Here is a 20,758-nt window from a genome sequence, read left to right on the forward strand (position 1 = left end):
TGGTAGCCTAATCTTAAAATAGCTAATTTAGCAGCATGAACTCTAAAAGTCCTCCCTGCAAACAAAACAAACATAGCTAAAAGAGAAATAATCCCTTCCCCGCAACCCACACACACAACCACTGTCTTAGCCAACAAATATCAATATTAACCGAGCATGCGTCAGCTACTCCTGCTGGGTGCTGGGATATGGGATTGGATACTACAGGTAAAATCTATTCCCCATGGAATTTACATTTCAGGTCAGGAGACAGACAACAAATTTAAAAAATCAAATAATTAGCCACTGGTTGGTAAGTGATCTATTGATATTGAGCATACAACTTCATAGACAAACTTGCTAAACTGGAAGGATAAACAGTTATATTAACAAAAACCTTTCCCTCCAGGAATAAAAGAAGAGTCAAAAGGGAAGGTGTGACTAGCTCTGCCTGAGAACATGGATATACTGTAAATGAGTGTATTGTACATATTTAGCAGGATATAGGCAAACATCTAATTAAGTAGATTTCTTAGGAACTAGAAAGAGGAACTGATTTGAATTCCATGGGAAGAAATGCCTTACTTATTTCATGGCTTAGTTTTCTTTTTATTGCTTTGTTTCCCCCCAGAGAATTAGATCTGCAAATTTTCAAGGGATTACAGAAAGACAAGATGGCAAGTGAAAGATATAAAACAAAAAGTGGATGAGAGAGAGAGGTATGGAGGGAAGAAGAAGGGAGAAAGAGAAAAGAAGGGTGAAGGGAGGAGCAAGTGGAGGGAGGGCAAGGGGAGAGAAAGATCGTGAATATGCATAAACCAACCCCTTCTCTGTCTCTGCTATGTGCCACTGTGAACAAATTCTCATATGGGAATACTGCTAACCAATTTTACTACTCAATGAAACATCTGAAACCAATACAAAGCATATTTTAAGAAATAGAACCGAATTACCAAAAGTTCAATATTTGCATTTTTTCATTAACTTTTCTCTTAGACCAAGATGCTGGGAGCAGGAGAGAGAATTTCACCAGTTTTATCTTTAAAATGGCTGCATTATCTTTTTCAGTTTATCCAGTAGGCTGTGCATTGCCATGAATGTAGACAAATGAGTCTAATGGAATTGTGCACTAGAGAAAAAGTAGAAGAAAATTAAATTTGTTAGTTTCCCTATGAATGTGCAAGAACTCATTTGGTGGCTATGACCTGTAGCAAGCCTGCTTTAGGATCATGATGGGTAAGGGAAGTTTCTCTTTTTTAAACCTAAGACTACGGTGGGGACTACACTTACTGTAACTTATAATTTGAAGGGCTGGAGGAGCCTGTTCTTTTTTTCCTTTTAGAGTAGAAGATTAAATACAGAAGGACGAGAGGCAAACAGAAAAAGAATTTACTTTTCCCAGAGGAAAAATCTAAGAATCCTTCTAAGAATGTAAACATCTGACATACTAAGAAATAAGACAGGAATTGCCTAAGACAGTCAGAATGATGGAAGTAAAAACTGAGCCCCAGGTCAAGAGAATAATTAAAGAGAGCACAGGGAGTAAGGAAGGCACAGATCTTCACTCCAGACCCCTGAGAAACCAGCACTGGAATTAGAGCAAAAGTTGCCAGCTTCAGAACTCATCCCATATGCTAGGCCTTGCATGCATTATTTCCATTCACGGAAAACTCATACCCTACACACTTACACAGTCAGGCTGGAGGTTTCAAAGCTCAACAGAACACACATGCATCAAAGCCTCTGTATTCTTTATGAGCTATGCAAAGAAACCTGTGTTCCAGGCAATAACAGGTATTAACAGAGAACTAACTGAAATGTATTTGGAGAAAACAAGCTCAACCCAGAAAAGCCACACACTTGCCACCTACTATTCCCACACTGCTTCGATGCTCACAGAAAATTTCAGGGACCCTCCTTTGCCCTTTGGGAAATTCTGGACCTTTACCTAGAGAATCAATCAGGGAAAGGAAAAAAAAAAAAGATCCACAGATTTACATAATCCAGGTATCAGTACAACTACATACAAAGCTAACAATCAGAAGCAGAGCAGTCAAAGTAAACAAAAATAATATGACAGAAAACTTTGAAAAGACCACTCACACCAACAGCACAGGAAAAGCGAATAATAGGAGACAGAGAAGCACCCTTGTCCTGGGCACCAAAACTGGTGTGGTATGTTGTCTCAGGGTTTGTTAAAGCCAGAACTGTATGGTTGATTACACTGTAGAAGCCTGTACACTCCAGCTTCCAAATAGCATGAAAGAATACTAATGGTAGCACTAAGAGATTTTTGTTGTTAAAATCTGCAACGTGTTAGAACTTTAACACAAGCAGAACAGAAAACAAAAGAGCAAGATGCTCCAAGTGGTGCTACTGGTGAACTGCAGAGCCTGCCGCCTGTCATAGGGGCTGGCAGACATGGGACACCTTCAAAGCTAATGATTTGCCCAGTCATTTTAAAAGACATTTTCCTGTACTCATCATGCCTTTTGTGTTAGGAGTCCTATCCACTGATGAAGTTTTGAAGCCTGTCCCAAACCATACTTCTACTGGATTAGCAAGCAGGTTGGGAAGCGGAGTAGTTTGGCAAGGATTTTTTTTTCTCCCTCCCCAAAGCTTCTTAAGAGTTCAACCATTCATGACCTAGAATTTACTGGTACAGCATTAGTGTTAAGTCCATGATCAGAAAGAAAATGTCAATCTTTACACTTGGCTCAGAAGTTCAAGGAAAGAAAAACTTACGAGTGAAATGCACGTAAGGTAAAAGTGCACTTTGTAAGAAAGGATTTATTTTTTAACAGACAAGAGGATTCTATTATATGACTAAAGTCACTGCTACTGCTGTGGTGTTTGGAATTCTCATTAAAATAAAACAAAACTGGCTTAACTGTTTCTTTTCAATTTTTAAAAGAAATTTTTACCCATCAGTTCAGTTCAGTCACTCAGTTGTGTCCAACTCTGCGATCCCATGGACTACAGCATGCCCAGCTTCCCTGTCAATCACCAACTCCCAGAGCTTACTCAAACTCATGTCCATTGAGTTGGTGATGTCATCCAACCATCTCATCCTCTGTCGTTTCCTTCTTCTCCTGCCTTCAACCGTTCCCAGCATCAGGGTCTTTTCAAATGATTCAGTTCTTCGCATCAGGTGGCCAAAGTATTGCAGTTTCAGCTTCAGTCCTTCCAATGAATATTCAGGACTGATTTCCTTTAGGATGGACGGGTTGGATCTCCTTACAGTCCAAGGGACTTCTCCAACACCAAGAGTCTTCTCCAACACCACAGTTCAAAAGGATCAATTCTGCGCTCAGCTTTCTTTATACTCCAACTCTCACATCCATACATGACTACTGGAAAAACCATAGCTTTGACTAGACAGACCTTTGTTGGCAGAGTAATGTCTCTGCTTTTTAATATGCTGTCTAGGTTGGTCAGAGCTTTTCTTGCAAAGAGCAAATGTCTTTTAATTTCATGGCTGCAGTCACCATCTGCAGTGATTTTGGAGCCCCCCCAGAATAAAGCATGAAGTGATGGGACCAGATGCCATGATCTTAGTTTTCTGAATGTTGAGCTTCAAGCCAACTTTTTCACTCTCCTCTTTCACTTTCATCAAGAGGCTCTTTAGTTCTTCTTTGCTTTCTGCCATAAGGATGGTGTCATCTGCGTATCTGAGGTTATTGATATTTCTCCTGGCAATCTTGATTCCAGCTTGTGCTTCTTCCAGCCCAGTGTTTCTCATGATGTATTCTGCATATAAGCTAAATAAGCAGGGTAACAATATACAGCCTTGACATACTCCTTTCCCAATTTGGAACCAGTCTGTTGTTCCATGTTCAGTTCTGTTGTTTTTTGACCTGCATACAGATTTATCAGGAGGCAGGTCAGGTGGTCTGGTATTCCCATCCCTTTAAGAATTTTCCATAGTTAGTTGTGATCCACACAGTCAAAGGCTTTGGTGTAGTCCAATAAAGCAGAAGTAGATGTTTTTCTGGAACTCTCGTGCTTTTTCAAAGATCCAGAGGATGTTGCCAAGTTGATCTCTGGTTCCTCTGCCTTTTCTAAATCCAGCTTGTACATCTGGAAGTTCACAGTTCACACACTGTTGAAGCCTGGCTTGGAGAATTTTGAGCATTACTTTGCTAGCATGTGAGATGTGTGCAATTGTGCAGTAGTTTGAACATTCTTTGGCATTGCCTTTCTTTGGGATTGGAATGAAAACTGACCTTTTCCAGTCCTGTGGCCACTGCTGAGTCTTCCAAATTTGCTGGCATACTGAGTGCAGCACTTTCACAGCATCATCTTTTAGGATTGAAATAGCTCAGCCAAAATAAAAAAATTGTAGATATTCTCTGCTTCCCTAACATGATGAAATTTCATGATGCCTTAGTATGGGTCTATCATCTTCAACTGGGTCGGGTACTCAGAAGGCCTTCACAATCTGGAAATCCATGTACTTCAGTTTCGGTAAATATTCTTAAATTATTGACTTTTTCCCCTGAATTTTTTAAAATCTCTCTTTATGAAACTCCTAGTTTTGAATATTGGACCTCCTTATCTTTACCTGTACTTTTATACTTCCTCTGTTTATCTTTTTTTTTTATTATTTTTTAATCTCCATATAAGTCTACCTTTTGTTCTAATGTAAACATTTCATTCCTGGGTATATATTTGAAAAAAGTGAAAACACTAATTTGAAAAGATACATGCACCCCAATGTTCACAGAACCATCACGTACAATTGCCAAGACACAGAAGCAACCTAAGTGTCCATCAACAGATGAGTGAATAACGAAAACATGATACATATACAGACACATCATAAAATGGAATACTACTTAGTCACAAAAAAGAATGTAAATTTCCTATTTGTGACAACATGGATGGAGTTGGAGGGTACTATGCTGAGTGAAGTCAGAGGAAGACAAATACTATATGATATCACTTACATGTAGAATCTAAAAAGCAACAATAAACTAGTCAATCTAAAGAAACAGAAAGAGACTCACAGTATCAAGAACAAACTAGTAGTTACCAGCGGGAAGAGAGAGGGAGTGAGGGGCAAGATAGAGGTAGGGAATTAAGTGGTACAAACTATGTATAAAATAAATAAGCTACAAGGATATATTGTACAACACAGGGAATACAGCCAGTGTTTTATAATAACTATAGTTGGAATATAACTTTTAAAAATTGTGAATCAATTTTTGGACACTCAAAACTTATATTCTATATCAATAACTCCCCTTCATACACAAACTATATATAAATTCCTAACTTGGAGGGCAGGAATTAATACCTCCATTTTATGGTTAAAACTGAAATTTAGAGGACTTTAGTGCATTAATCAACTGAGTTGCTTATCCCACCAAGTAACATATTAGTTTATGGTTTCTTATTGGTGCCAAAACCCAGGAATCAGGGGAAGGAGTGCAATGTATTGAAAAAGGGTGCTTTTACTGGTCTGAAAAACATTCAGGTCAAATTAGTAAAACGTGAAAGGGAAATTGCTCAGTCGTGTCCAATTCTTTGAGACCCTATGACTGTAGCCTACCAGGCTCCTCCGTCCATGGAATTTTCCAGGCAAGAGTACTGGAGTGGGTTGCCATTTCCTTCTCCAGGGGATCTTCCTGACCCAGGGATTGAACCCAGGTCTCCCATATTGCAGGCAGACACTTTACCATCTGAGCCACCCCAGGCCAAATTAAAGGAATAGCAATTCACATAGTAAGAATCAGGTTGTATCAAGAAGTCAGTCAATATTTCAGAACAGGCACAGTTAACACTGGTAGTGATGGGGTCAGCAGTTATCAATGTGCTATGATGGATGGGGAACCAAAGATCTTCCTGCCCAAAGAGGCTTCTTCGCCCATCCTTTCTGAAAAATCCTCCTAGAGTCATTTGTATTGTCATTGTCTCCAGGTGGATCGGAGGCCAAGCAGTATCCCAGGTGCTCTCTATACAGTTTGAGTTCTGCAGTCATTGAGTTTAGTAGACGTGGAGTCACTAAGAACTGGTTCCCTTGGTGCTCTTGTTGAATGCAGCCTTTCTTAGAACTGACCACGTGCACTAGCTCTGCTCTCTGTGAAGCATGAGGAGGTGACCACAGGAGGGTTTTAAATCATTTAAAGTAGGGCAGGAGGTGTCTGAAGCAAGGTCCTGGAGCAACACCCCGCTGTGTGCAGCAGAAGGTGAGCAGGACACGGTGGCTGTCTTTATCATTTTTTTTTTTTTGTAATTTTGTTCTACTTTATGGGAGAGTTCCTCAGCTTTATCATTTGTGCACTCTACCAAGCTTTCCATTTCTGCTTTAATATTTTAAATTTCCAAATGTATTTCATATTTTTCAAATGCTCCTTTTTTATGGCTTCTTCTTGGTCTAAGATTGATAGATTTACTCTAATCTCTCTGAAGATAGCAATAATTTTTTAAACGTTTTCATCTCCCTGTATAGTGCTTTTCCTATTTGTTTTAGTCTTCATGTTTCTTATTAGTTTCCTCGAATGTCTGGTTGTCAAGGAGGTTGTCAGAAAGGAACCCAGACATATAAAAGGAAATTCTGAAGATATAGTTAGTTGCCTGAATGGGTCAACAGTCAGTAAAACCTCACTTTCACTTTCAGATTCTTTAGTTCTTCTCTCTTGGACTGATCGTTATTCTAGAAAGATGTTTCTAATCGTATGCATGGAAGATATGGGCTTCACTACCAGAGTTTCAGAGTGATGAAAAAGGAAAACACACTTGTCTGTGTGTGTGGCGGGGGAGGTATCACTGAGAGGTGGAGTCTAAGCCTCAGAGCACCTCAGCCTCCGACAGTATGATCCTTCTCACTTGTGTACGGTTTCCCAGTTTAGAGACCTTCTGTTTATCTTCATCAAAGAAAAAATGTCCAAAGTCAGAAAGAGAAAGACAATACTACATGATCTCAACTTATTTAAAAACAGATTAGAATGATAGTTGCCAGGGGGTGGGAAATGAGAGAAAAGGGGAGATGTTGGTCAACTGGTACAAATTTCCAGTTATAAGTTCTGGGTATCTAATATACAGCATGGAGACTACAGCTAAAAACTGTATTATATACTTGAAAGTTGCTAATAGACTAGATCTTAAGTGTTCTCACCATTAAAAAAAAAAAAAGATACTTCTCTGAGGTGATGGAAATGTTAAATAAACATATGGTAATCCTTTCACAATATATCTATGTCAAATCACCATGTTATGACCTAAATGGGAAAAGAACTTGAAGAAGAATAGATTCCATGTATGTGTATAACTGAATCACTTTGCTGTGTACCTGAAACAAACACAACACTGTTAGCCAACTATGTTGTTGTTGTTTAGCCGCTAAGTCATGTCCAACTCTTTGCAACCCCATGGACTGTAGCCCCATCAGGCTCCCCCGTCCATGGGATTCCCCGGGCAAGAATACTGGAGTGGGTGGCCCATTTCCTTCTCAAGGGGATCTTTCCAACCCAGGGATTGAACCTGCGTCTCTTGTTTGGCAGGCGGATTCTTTACCACTAAATCACCAGGGAAGCCCTAATGTAGCCCTATACTACAATGTAAAATAAAAAGTTTTTTTTAAATCAGCATGTTATGTATCATCACGTTTAGCCTACACAATGTTATATGTCAGTTTTATCTTAACAGAATTGGAAAAAAGAGAAGAAATAAATCTTCCAGTTTTCTATCAGAGTGGGAGAGAAGCAGTCAAAGTTGAATGAAATGGGGAAGAGAAGCCAGAGCTCTTAATTGTCCCATAAGCACACAGTTAACGAATTCTCCACATTTTAGCCCCTTCCTACCTACCTCCTTCATCATAGCTTCAAAGGTGCCTGGTGCCCCTAATTTCTAAGCCTCTGAGGCTTTAGTAGTTTAGGATTCAGTTTTCTTTTTTAATTTACATTATTTATTTATGGCTGTGCGGGGTTTTCTCCAGTTGTGGTGAGTGGGGGCTACTTGCCAGTTGCGGTGCACGGGCTTCTCGTTTCAGTGGCTTCTCTTGTTGCAGACCATGGGCTCCGGATGCTGAGGCTTCAGCAGTTGTGGCTCCTTGGCTCCAGAGCACAGGCTCAATAGTTGTGGCTCATAGGCTTAGCTGCTCCACGGCACATGGACTCTTCCCAGTCTGGAGATCAAAATCCCTGACTCCTACACCGGTAGGCAGACTCTTTACTGAGCCACCAGGGAAGCCCTGGACTCAGTTTTCTTGAGCCTGTTAAATCATTAACCAATCATTTATCTGCTTTACAGCTTCTTCCATGTTTTTAATCTCCTCGTCCCATTTTTTTATCCTTGTAGATTAATACTTTAAAAATTTTCTTTACTCTCATTCTAGTAGAATCTTGTTCTGAAGGATGTGAGAATCAATGTGTGTTCATTCTGCCATCATTATCTGAAAGCTTAAGTATAATATTTTTCACCAAAGTGTGTCCATGCCTGTAATTATTCCTATAAGGATAGAGGTTTCAATCACGGATCTTTGCTGGACTTACTCACTGAGTCTGAGACCTTGGGTTTTCCAACCTGCTATGGCCACAAGGGTAAACCTTTAAATAGGTCTGGTACTTAGGACAATAACACAAGAGATAATAATCATTCTTCCTCATCTCCTTCCCTGTCTTCAGCCTGAGGGCTACAACTCTTTATTCTTATTCTTTCTTGTCTTGAAATAACATTGTCACCTTGTAGCTGCTCCTCCATCCCCTCCCCTTCCTTGTCCTATTCCTTCTACCACATCTTCAAATGGTTGCCTCAGATTATTTAGCTATTTTATCTTCTGAACTGGTTTTTCACTAATTAAATGTCCAAACAGGGATATGTCCAGACAGTCACATAAATTATCACCATTCTGCAGAAAGATTCAAATCAGTGAGTTATTGTGTTAGCCATAGTCTCCCTCTCTCAAAAAGAGGGGGGTGTTAATTCCCACTGAGTAAAAATAAAATAATTCCGTTCATCCTCACGCTGAAACAGCTGCACAGACAGTATTGGCTGCTCTGTTTATCTTAATAACTGTGGAAAAACACCATCTCCTCCCTTCCCACTCTCTCCAGAACAATCACCATGCTCCACATGCAGATGGGGTGATTAAGACTCTCTGGAGCAGAGACAGGCTTGTCTGGTGCTCTTCCTGCACATTCGTGCTGCACCCTTCCTCTGCTGCTGTCACAGGATCCAGTTGGTTCAGATAACAGCTGCTGCAGGGGACCTGATAGATTCAGCTGTGGGTCACCGGGAGGCTCCCTAAAGTCCCAGCCCAGCCAGCTGAATCGAAGCAGAGCTGTGGGACGCAAGTGCCAAAGTAAGAGAAAGTACATACTGTATATCCTCTTTAATCCTTGCAGTTACTGCAGCAGAAGCAAAAGAAGAAGGGGCGGAAGAACAAAGCAATACCTCACAGGAGTGGGGAGTGGGGCAGCCAAGAGTTCTAAACCAGACAACTGGAGCACAAGACGCAGGTGTGACAGGCGGAGAGCTTTCAACAAGGCGCCATTCAATTTACTGCTTATTACAGGGAGTTCAAGAAAATTCTCAAGGTTTGGTTTGTTTTCATTCAATGAGTTAGGATTTAAAGGTAATAGGAAATAATTTCCAACTGACTGTGAACCTTTTGTGAAGATAAGGAAAGTTAAGCACACAGGATGCCCAACCATCCCTGTTTGCCCAGGACTGTGCTGGATTTACTACTGAAAGTCTCACAGTCCAAGAAGCAGCTCAGTCTCAGGCAAACCAGGACGATGTTCACCCTCCACCACCAACAGCTATTTCCCCTTCCAGGACTTGTGTGAACCTGGGCTGCATTCATTTTCTGCTCAGCATTCTCCTTATCTTCCAGGGCCGCTTCTGCCACATACATGTTCTCCAGCCTCTATCACACACAGTCAAACAGACAAGGACATGAAAAGGCCATTGTGTGTTTGACTCTCAGTGGAAAAGAGAACCCTGTCATTCATTCAGAGTCCTCCTTTCTGGAGTCTCCATCAGAAGCACAAGTCTTCTAGCCACAGAGGTAGATCAAAATGATCATGGCAGAAACTGAAAACATGGCTCATCTCAGTGCCTGGAGAAACAGTGCATCCCTCAGTGTCTTTAAAATGCTAAACTCCAAAATGAAGGAAGCCAAAGAAAACTCAATTACACAGAGACTGATAATTCAGTGTGCAGATTACTCAGGCTTTCTTCTCTGCCCTCCCCTCCCTCTGGTCCCAGTCATTAGGCCATTTCACTGCTCATTAGCAGGGAGGAGGAGAAAGGAGCAGAGGGGGAAAGTCAAACTAGCTGATTTTTCTATTTATGAGCAGGTTTCTGAGGGAGGGTGTTCAAACTATTGGCTCCAGAGATTCTTTGGTAGGAAGAGAGGATGGGGAATTGGAGGCTATGGCACAGTCTATTGATTTTAATCATTTGGTCTCTCTTAATTTCCAAACAGAACAAATGGTTGCTCCTCTATTTTCACTGAAAAAGCTAGCAAAAGTATAAACGTTAGACAAAAAGAAAAAAAAAATACTAGTTAAGCCACTTAGGATCCCATCTTTAAAAAAAAGTCCTTTGATAAACACCAGAGACAACTGGTAATACTGCCAATTTACAAAATGAATATAATTGGATGATTATGTATTACATTTTAGAAACTTTACAGGCTACATTAAAGAAGTCCTTCAGTTCAGGTTAAACGTGAAATTCCAATTTGAGAAAGACACCAAAAAGAGCAATTCAGTTTTCAAAGTTAACTTCTCAAAGCCTCAGTTTCCTCATCCATAAAAGGCAAAGTAACATGACCTAACTTTGGGGAGTTAAATGATACATGTATTAAGCGCTTGGTCAGTACGTGACAAGGCACATACTAAGTGCTCAGTAATTGGCATAAAAGCTAGCGAATAGCAGTTACTCGCTTTTATGACTATATCTGACATCACTAATTTAGCAATGTTTTAAACTGAGGAACTATTATATGCTGAATACTGTGAACCACTAGATATGGAAATAAATATGAATAAATCAATTCCTAAAAGGCCCACTGTTTTAATGCAGATAAGTTAGTACAATATATATTAATAAATGCTATTTTACAAGTACTACACAAAATAGCATAACAGCACAAAGGAAGGCCACCTAATCCAGACTGGGAAGATCAGAGAAGGCTTCTTGGGCATGAGGGCTTCCCTGGTGGCTCAGTCAGTAAAGAATCACCTATCATGCAGGAGACCTCAGATGTGATGCTCAGTGCTGAAATATGAGTGGGGGATGTCAAGGAAAAAATGTGCATGGAAGAAAAATCCAGGGAGAAGAGTAGCATGCGCAAATGCAGGAATGCAACACCCAGGAAGTCTGGGAGGACTGTGGGCTAAGCAGTAGAACTGAGTCTAGACTGCACTTGGCTAGAACAGAAATTAAAAATGGAAGCACGGGACTTAGCTATGAAGAGTAAACAAGATGATGCTACAAGGATCTGTTTTACCCATTAGTAGGTGGAAGTTATCTGAACATGTTTAAAGACAAGTTGTAGGGTGGCACCCCACTCCGGTACTCTTGCCTGGAAAATCCCATAGACGGAGGAGCCTGGTAGGCTGCAGTCCGGGGGGTCGCTGAGGGTCGGACACGACTGAGCGACTTCACTTTCACTTTCATGCACTGGAGAAGGAAATGGCAACCCACTCCAGTGTTTTTGCCTGGAGAATCCCAGGGACGGGGGAGCCTGGTGGGCTGCCGTCTATGGGAGAATCCCAGGGACGGGGGAGCCTGGTGGGCTGCCATCTATGGGGTCGCATAGAGTCGGACACGACTGAAGCGACTTAGCAGCAGTAGCAGCAGCAGGGGAAAGAACTCTGTGGAGAGGGGTAAACGCTGCTCTTCCTACCAACCTACGGGTTGAATGGTTTCTGACTTAAGGGTATCACTTACCAGTTTCAGTAAGACAAGGTCTTCTTGGTACCTGTTTAAACACTGAGGGGGTTTGAATTGATGGTTCTCAACCCTGGCTGCCCATCAGAATCACCCAGGGAACTTAAAAATATATGGATGCCACCCTTAAAGAGTCTAATCAGAAAGAGGCAGAGATTTTAACACACACCTAAGGGTGGGAACCATTAGTCTAAATCATAACAAACACCTATAGTCATACATAAATAAAAACACATGTTTCAAGAGCAAGGGTTAATTACCTTGGGGTTAACACTGCTGCAGATTACTGCATTCCACTTCAGTGTACTGCCACTCATTTTTCTGGTTCCATCACTAGCTACTTCAACCAGATGCCCTATGTTGGACTCATGGTTTATTTCTCAATGTACATCAGGTCTCTATGCCCTGCTAGTGTGGTTTCTGCTCCTGGGCATACCTTTCTCCCCTTATTCTCTTAACTTCTCCTGGAAAGCCCAACTCAAAGGGCACATGCTTCATGTAGTCTCCCATTAGTACTGACTTATCTTAAGAAGCAGTAATTCCTCCCTCACCATTGTTCACCTAACTTCTATTAGAGCATGTCTCACATTGTATGATTCCCAGGGGGTGCACTGGTAAAGAATTTGCCTGCCAACGCAGAAGATGCAAAAGATGCAGGTTTGATCCCTGGTTGGAAGTAGGAAATGGCAACCCACTTCAGTATTCTTGCCTGGCAGGCTACAGTCCATGAGGTTCACAAAATGTCAGACACAGATGAGCACACACACACACATTAAGTGTTTGTTTAAGTAAACACTAGTTAAGTGTTTGCTTTTTGGCTTCCCCTATTGAACTCTGATATTCCTGAAAACAGAGACCTTTTCTTGCTTATTTTCTTTTTCAAACCACCCAGCATAGTGCCCAGTAGAATGCAACAGTGTCCTCAAATGTTAGCTAAATGAATGAATCAACATGGATAAACAAATGGTAATCATTGTAAGAACTGTACTTAAGAATACAAGAATTTAAAAACTATTAAAGTTCATCAAAGCAAATAATATTTATGTGCAATTACTTCTTAGAGGAGTATAAGTTACTCCCAAATAGCAAAGGACTAAGAATATTTCATGGGTGTTTTACAGAGTATGAAACTAGATGCTTATGTCTTGGTATATAAAAACCTCAATTAAACAGTGCATATTATTTTCTAACTTCTGTTTATAAGGTAGCCAAATGCTGGTGGGACAGTGCACAGACAGTGTCCAGTGGCAGGATTTGATGAGTATAGAGAAGAAAGGAAAAACACTAGTAAGGTTTCTAAGTGACAACTGTCAGCAGGTTGGAGAATTGCTTATAAATACAATAGAATTAAATAACCATGGTATGACGGCAGAGTTGCTCAAATATTATCACAGAGGAGAGATAAAAATTCCTCTCTAGAAAGATGATGATATTGAAATCTGGCTTTCACTCATGGGAGTGTCAGTAACAGGAGAGAGTGGCCCGGAAATGACAGAACTGAATGATTTAAGAGAAGATAAAGGTTAAAAAACACACATACACACACACACAACTCTCCTGTTTATTGCTATGAGAAGGTGCATATTGCTTACTTCTATGGGATTCATCAACATCTATTTTTTTAAAAGTTACTCTAACTCTGAAAAGTCTACATGTAATAATCCCCAATTCTATTATTATGATTACGCTTATCCTGAATACTCCGGGAAAAACAGAAAGGGAGAAGATAAAATTATTTATGTAATCAGAGAAGTACAAAGAGGATAAAATGGCTCGAGAGGTACATTACTAGGAGTAATGGGAAGAAATTAAGAAAATGGCAAAATTGGGTTGCACATCAGACATTCTCTCAGCATGATTTTTACTGCAGTGTGAAAGCATCTTCTAGAATAATAATGCTAATTTTAAATGCCCTCTTAATAAAATGCTCAGGTTGCTATAGCCTATTAGGCAGCAATTAAAATCATGTGAGCTCTGCCACTTCTTTCTCAGGTCTGCTGCATCATGACTGTTGCAGGGAGTAACAAGGCCATGTGAATCTTAGGCACTCTGGGGTTACACTGGCCAGGTAAAAGATGGAAGGCCCATCATTCAAATCATTTAAAATTGGACACAACATTAGAGAAGAAGCAGTGGAGCTGAGTGGGACGAACTAGAGAACTTAATGTAGCATTAAGGAAAAAAATCACATTCATTCATGCCAAGGGACGTTTGGAGGACACTGTGTTTAAATTCTGGACTCACTTTGCGGGAGGAGTGAGTGTCAACTGTCCCTGATCTTGCGGCTGACTCTACACAGGGACTCCCTCCTAAAAACACTAAGCAAAGCACTGACAGCCTGACAGGGAACAGTTTACATCTGCAGCTCACAAAGTAACTTCCTTTTCTTCCTTCTTTGGTTCAGTGATGATGATGTCATTGTGCATCTGTGGCTTGTTATTTTTATATGGACACAAAAGCAGACAGAAAATACATTAACGTGATGTGTAATTTTCCATGCAAATGCTTTCAGACTAACAAGAGTTGTGCTTTATGATTAAGTGGAAATTGGTTATTTGCTTTAAATATTTATGATAAAATACTTAGATTTAACATTTAAGGAATTCAACTCATGAGATTAAAAAAAAAAACACTGCAATATTCCTTGGCTGACCTTGGTAGCTAATGTGATATGGCACATATGGTACCTTAGCTGTGGAAGGACTTTATGTAATAAACCACATCCATGAAGAACAGTCAGAATGGTTTTTGTGACTAGTTCTGTTACCAAACCCAGGTAACCTAGACCAAATCCTTTAACCTTATTTTTTTTCCCGGTTCTCCTAACAGGATAAAATGAAAATACTGATGTACCACAGACTGGAGAAAAAGTAAGCCAAATAGGTTAATGAATAAGATAAGGCCCTGGGAATCTTGAGAGGTGATGAATTCTCTCTGCTCTATGACTTCTCCCAGAGATTCCTCAAAATCATTCAGTAAGGTACCAGCTTGGTGTAAATGAATCAAGACCTAAGAAAATGAAATCTTCTGACGATAGAAATTGAAAGACTGAGCAGTTTCCAGACTCCAAAGGTGTTTTCAGGACTGTGTCTAACACTTACAACATCAAGGCTAATGTTGAATGATACTAACATAATAATTACAGCAAGGAAAAAAAGGAAGTAGTTAACATTTATTGAACACTGAGTATATGCCAGGCGCTGTATTAAGCATTTAACCCATTTTAACTCACCAAATCCTCATGACTTATAAAGTAAAGCACTACCACTATCCCCATGTTAGAGATGAGTAAACTGAGGAACACTCATAGTGTTTAACTAACTTGCTCAAGCTCACAAACTGGGAAATAAAGAGGTATGTCACGAAGGCTATGTTTCGGTATATCATATAACTGGCTTGCCCAACCTGGGACAGGGATGGCTTGTTGAACCACAGGTTACCCTCACCTCCTTTTTTTTTTTTTTAACTTAAACTTGCATTTGTCCATAAGTCAGGCCATAGACCTGGGGGCTAATCTGCATAGCTATGAGAACTGAAGGAAAACAAGTAGCAAATATCTGACTCATTTATAATCATGGCATTCATGCTACTATTACAGGGCTCCCCAGGTGGTACCAGTGGTAAAGAATCTGCCTGCCAGTGCAAAAGACGCAAGAGACATGGGTTCAATGCCTGGGGAAGGAAGCTCTTCTGGAGTGGGAAATGGCAACTCATTCCAGTATTCTTGTTTGGAAACTTCCGTAGACACAGGAGCCTAGTGGGCTACAGTCCACAGGGATACAAAGAGTCGGACATGATTGAGCGCGCATACACACAACTGAAGAACCAATCCCTGAAGGCCAATTCAACCCATATGTAAAATTTTTGAATGCTCCTTAATGAACGATTTGTAGATAGAGTATTTTTTTAATTTTCTGTTTTAAAAAAATGGAAGAAAAGACTGCTTATAAATTAGAAAACTGCTAGTTTCCAGAAACAAGGTTCAGAAGAAACAACAGGAAAGAGAGATTTTCATCTCAATGTCAACTGGATATCTCTCACTCAAAAGAAAGCGGTTAGGGGGAACCCTGGGTCTCATCTTTGCTGCTGTAAGGCATCTGGGTCTCTAGTGGCTAAGGTTGAGAAAAATGCCAGCTTCAGTTCTTCAGAACTGAAAGAGTAGGACCTGCTTCATAAGTGGATAGACTTGACTTACCAAAATGTAAAAAAATCTGCAAGTGAAATATTTTTTAAAAACCCACTCAATTTGATTTTTCACTTGTTGAGAAGAGGCTTACAATTTAAATTTGCAAAATAAGTGTCCCCATTCCTTGCCTCCATCATGGCAATAAGTGTCTCCTTAGAATGATGTGCAGCCATTGCTTGGCAGTTTCCTCCAGCTTATTTTCAAGGAAAATGTTTTCCTGTCTACAGATTAATTTTGACAGTTATTGGGAGTCACCAAGGAACCACTTCATTTCCCTAGCACTGCGGGTGCCAGTCAGCTGACACAAAAAGCAAGGTCTGAATAGAAAAGCTGTCCCCGAAGCATATCACACAAAGCATGTATATACTGTACACTTCATTACATGGCAGAACTGAAGAGTATATGTAAAGCAGAGGCCTGGCCTCTGAATTATTTGTTTATGAACTGAAAACAAAATACGTATTTAAAATCGAGTATTAGAGTTCCAAAGAATAGCAAGAAGAGATAAGAAAGCCTTCTTCAGCAATCAATGCAAAGAAATAGAGGAAAACAACAGAATGGGAAAGACTAGGGATCTCTTCAAGAAAATCAGAGATACCAAAGGAACATTTCATGCAAAGATGGGCTCGATAAAGGACAGAAATGGTATGGACCTAACAGAAGCAGAAGATGTTAAGAAGAGATGGCAAGAATACACAGAAGAACTGTACAAAAAAGATCTTCACGACCCAGATAATCACGATGGTGTGATCACGGACCTAGAGCCAGACATCCTGGAATGTGAAGTCAAGTGGGCCTTAGAAAGCATCACTATGAACAAAGCTAGTGGAGGTGATGGAATTCCAGTTGAGCTATTCCAAATCCTGAAAGATGATGCTGTGAAGGTGCTGCACTCAATATGCCAGCAAATTTGGAAAACTCAGCAGTGGCCACAGGACTGGAAAAGGTCCGTTTTCATTCCAATCCCAAAGGCAATGCCAAAGAATGCTCAAACTACCGCACAGTTGCACTCATCTCACACGCTAGTAAAGTAATGCTCAAAATTCTCCAAGCCAAGCTTCAGCAATATGTGAACCGTGAACTTCCTGATGTTCAAACTGGTTTTAGAAAAGGCAGAGGAACCAGAGGTCAAATTGCCAACATCCGTTGGATCATGGAAAAAGCAAGAGAGTTCCAGAAAAACATCTATTTCTGCTTTATTGACTATGCCAAAGCCTTTGACTGTGTGGATCACAATCAACTGTGGACAATTCTGAAAGAGATGGGAATACCAGACCACCTGACCTGCCTCTTGAGAAACCTGTATGCAGGTCAGGAAGCAACAGTTAGAACTGGACATGGAACAACAGACTGGTTCCAAATAGGAAAAGGAGTTCGTCAAGGCTGTATATTGTCACCCTGTTTGTTTAACTTATATGCAGAGTACATCATGAGAAACGTTGGACTGGAAGAAACACAAGCTGGAATCAAGATTGCCGGGAGAAATATCAATAACCTCAGATAGGCAGATGACACCACCCTTATGGCAGAAAGTGAAGAGGAACTAAGAAGCCTCTTGATGAAAGTGAAAGTGGAGAGTGAAAAAGTTGGCTTAAAGCTCAACATTCAGAAAACGAAGATCATGGCATCCGGTCCCATCACTTCATGAGAAATAGATGGGGAAACAGTGGAAACAGTGTCAGACTTTATTTTTCTGGGTTCCAAAATCACTGCAGATGGTGACTACAGCCATGAAATTAAAAGACGCTTACTCCTTGGAAGGAAAGTTATGACCAACCTAGATAGCATATTCAAAAGCAGAGACATTACTTTGCCAACAAAGGTTCGTCTAGTCAAGGCTATGGTTTTTCCAGTGGTCATGTATGGATGTAAGAGTTGGACTGTGAAGAAGGTTGAGCGCCAAAGAATTGATGCTTTTGAACTGTGGTGTTGGAGAAGACTCTTGAGAGTCCCTTGGACTGCAAGGAGATCCAACCAGTCCATTCTGAAGGAGATCAGCCCTGGGATTTCTTTGGAAGGAATGATGCTAATGCTGAAACTCCAGTACTTTGGCTACCTCATGCGAAGAGTTGACTCATTGGAAAAGTCTCTGATGCTGGGAGGGATTGGGGGCAAGAGGAGAAGGGGACGACAGAGGATGAGATGGCTGGATGGCATCACTGACTCGATGGACGTTAGTCTGAGTGAACTCTGGGAGTTTGTGATGGACAGGGAGGCCTGGTGTGCTGTGATTCATGGGGTCGCAAAGAGTCAGACACGATTGAGCGACTGATCTGATTTGATCTGATCTGAAACATCAAAATGTTCCTAAATAGTTTAAGCACACATCTGTGATTGATTTTATGAAAAAAAATTTTAAAAAGTAGAAAAGGATGATAAATGTAATGGTGATCTATTTTATGGGCCTTTTTGAAAGAATAGAAGGAAAAAAAACAGACTTTCAGCTTTAAAACCATTCACCAGGAATGGAAAGAAGGATGATCTTTCCCTGCAGTGATATATGCTGTTTCTTCTAGTATTCCTGTGCTGTTGCTATTGCAACTTGGCTGCATTTGGTCCTTGGTTAGGTAAGCACACGTGGCATGCTTGCAATGTCCTGAGTGTAGAGGCCTGATGACAGCTCCATTTTCAGCAATAAGGCTTCCAGATGAACACAGGTTCACAGGGTCAAGTTGTTTTTCTTGAGGTGTACAAAGCAGACATTTACTCTATGAATACCTTCACCCACAGGTGTTTTAAAATGTGAACACTTTAGAACAAGAGTTAATGCAGATAAACGATTTCTGACTTGAACCACAGTGGCCAGAAACCTGCTGATCTTGCTTTCCCCTTCCAAAAGTTGCTGCTCTCAGCTCTGGCCCCAAGGGTGGCCAATAATTTACATTAAAAGAATGGGAAGATTAGTGAAAACTGGTTAATTTGACCATCTTTTTTTATAAGCAATTCATAAAAGAATTAAGACTAGAAATGTACATAATACATTACATAGTAAAGTGGCAGTCTCTTGATACTTTATAGCGACCTAGCTTTCCTTGAAAAGGAACTTAGAAAGTGATTCCTGGCATTATACTGCAGCAGTGGCTTGCCTTTGAAAGGAACTGCTGCTTTTCCTTCGTGGGGGGTGGGGGGAGGGAGACAAGCTACTCAAAGAGGGTACTGGATACTCTTTGAATTCTGCAAAGCTACTCAACACTTAGATCTGGTGTCATATACACAGTGAGGGCTCAACAGATACCTTCAGGGGAGGAAGTTATCAGCTATAGAAGAGGTGGAGAAAAGGCCCAAGGGAGAATAATTCTTGGAAGCTTCTAGCAGCCTCAGACCACAGATGGTACTTTCTTTCTCAGTCAGCCAACAGAGTAAGTAGGTACATCTATTAATGTAAAAGACTGGTTTTTAAAATGTGCCTTTAATTCTAGATATTCATAACAGTTATTATGTACATTGTCTTGAAGAAATGTTGCAGCAGATATGGCAAAAAAAAAAGACCTCTTTCTGAAAAATGTCATGTTTTCTCTTTATTCCCTGTACACTTAGTAAACATGAAAGTGAAAGTGAAGTCGCTCAGTGTCTGACTCTTTGCAACTCTTTGCAACCTCGTGGACTGCAGCCTACCAGGCTCCTCCGTCCATGGGATTTTCCAAGCAAGAGTACTGGAGTGGGTTGCTGTTTCCTTCTCCGAGTAAACGTAGCTCAGTGTAATATAATTTTTCATAAAGTATGTACTGGGTATATGCGTGGTCATGGTGATGTGATACTAGAAAGGAGGAAGAGGTGGTACAGCGATAAAAACTATAGATTCTTTTTGTCTTCGGCTTTAAACCTACAGCTCCTCTCAGGCCACACCCACTGCTCCTCTCAGGCCACACCACTGTTAGGCATCCTTTCATCCCCACCTTTTTATCACCTCCCTAAGGAGTCTTTTAAGACATTTTCTTTCTTATTGCCCCTATGATTTTTAATAACCTAGGCATACTGTGTATGCTTGTGTTGTGTATGTATATCTACATTTTATACATAAAGAGAGTAAGATTTTTTGGCCCCTAAAAACCAGCTTTCACTCCCTTGGGAGAAAGTATTGCTCCCTTCCAGAATGCATGTTAAGCTCCTTAACCACTTTATGACTCATGGACCTCTTCGAGAATCTGACGAAAGCTGTGGACCCTTTCCTCATCCCCATTCCCAATACATTTGTATAAAAGTTTATACACAATCAGAGCATTCATTAGAACCTTTGCAGCCTGTTAATGGGTCCTTGCCTAAACACCCCTTCTCTGCATGCTCTCTTGGGGTGACTGTATATATTCTCATCCTCCTAACTACATCTGAGTATTTGTGAATCCCAATTAATCCCTTGAGCCCTGATTAAACTTCAGACTCAGATGCTAGAAATATCTATTTAGATGTCCCACAGACACTTCACACTCAATTGTCCAATTCTGAATTCACTATCTTCTATTCAAGCCTGCTTCTAGATTCACTATTTTTGATTCCTTTCTTCTCCCTTCACAGCCATTCAACAACATGTCTTGCCCACTGTACCTCCTCAAGATTTCTCAAATATGTCCCCTTCCCTTTCACCACTCTGCCTGAGTTCAGACTCTCATCTCTCACCTGAGACACTCAAATGATGTCTCTGACTCTATTCTTGCCCTTCCCTATCCAATCCATTCTTCAAACTTCAGCCCA

General features: G+C 40.6%; 1 protein-coding gene across 6 annotated transcripts in view; it reads right to left on the reverse strand.

Annotated features, from left to right (window-relative positions):
* BTBD9 (BTB domain containing 9) overlaps positions 1-20,758 on the reverse strand; it is a 413,001-nt gene that overhangs the window by 156,531 nt on the left and 235,712 nt on the right.

This window comes from Bos taurus, chromosome 23, assembly GCF_002263795.3.
Source record: "Bos taurus isolate L1 Dominette 01449 registration number 42190680 breed Hereford chromosome 23, ARS-UCD2.0, whole genome shotgun sequence".
NCBI lineage: Eukaryota > Metazoa > Chordata > Mammalia > Artiodactyla > Bovidae > Bos > Bos taurus.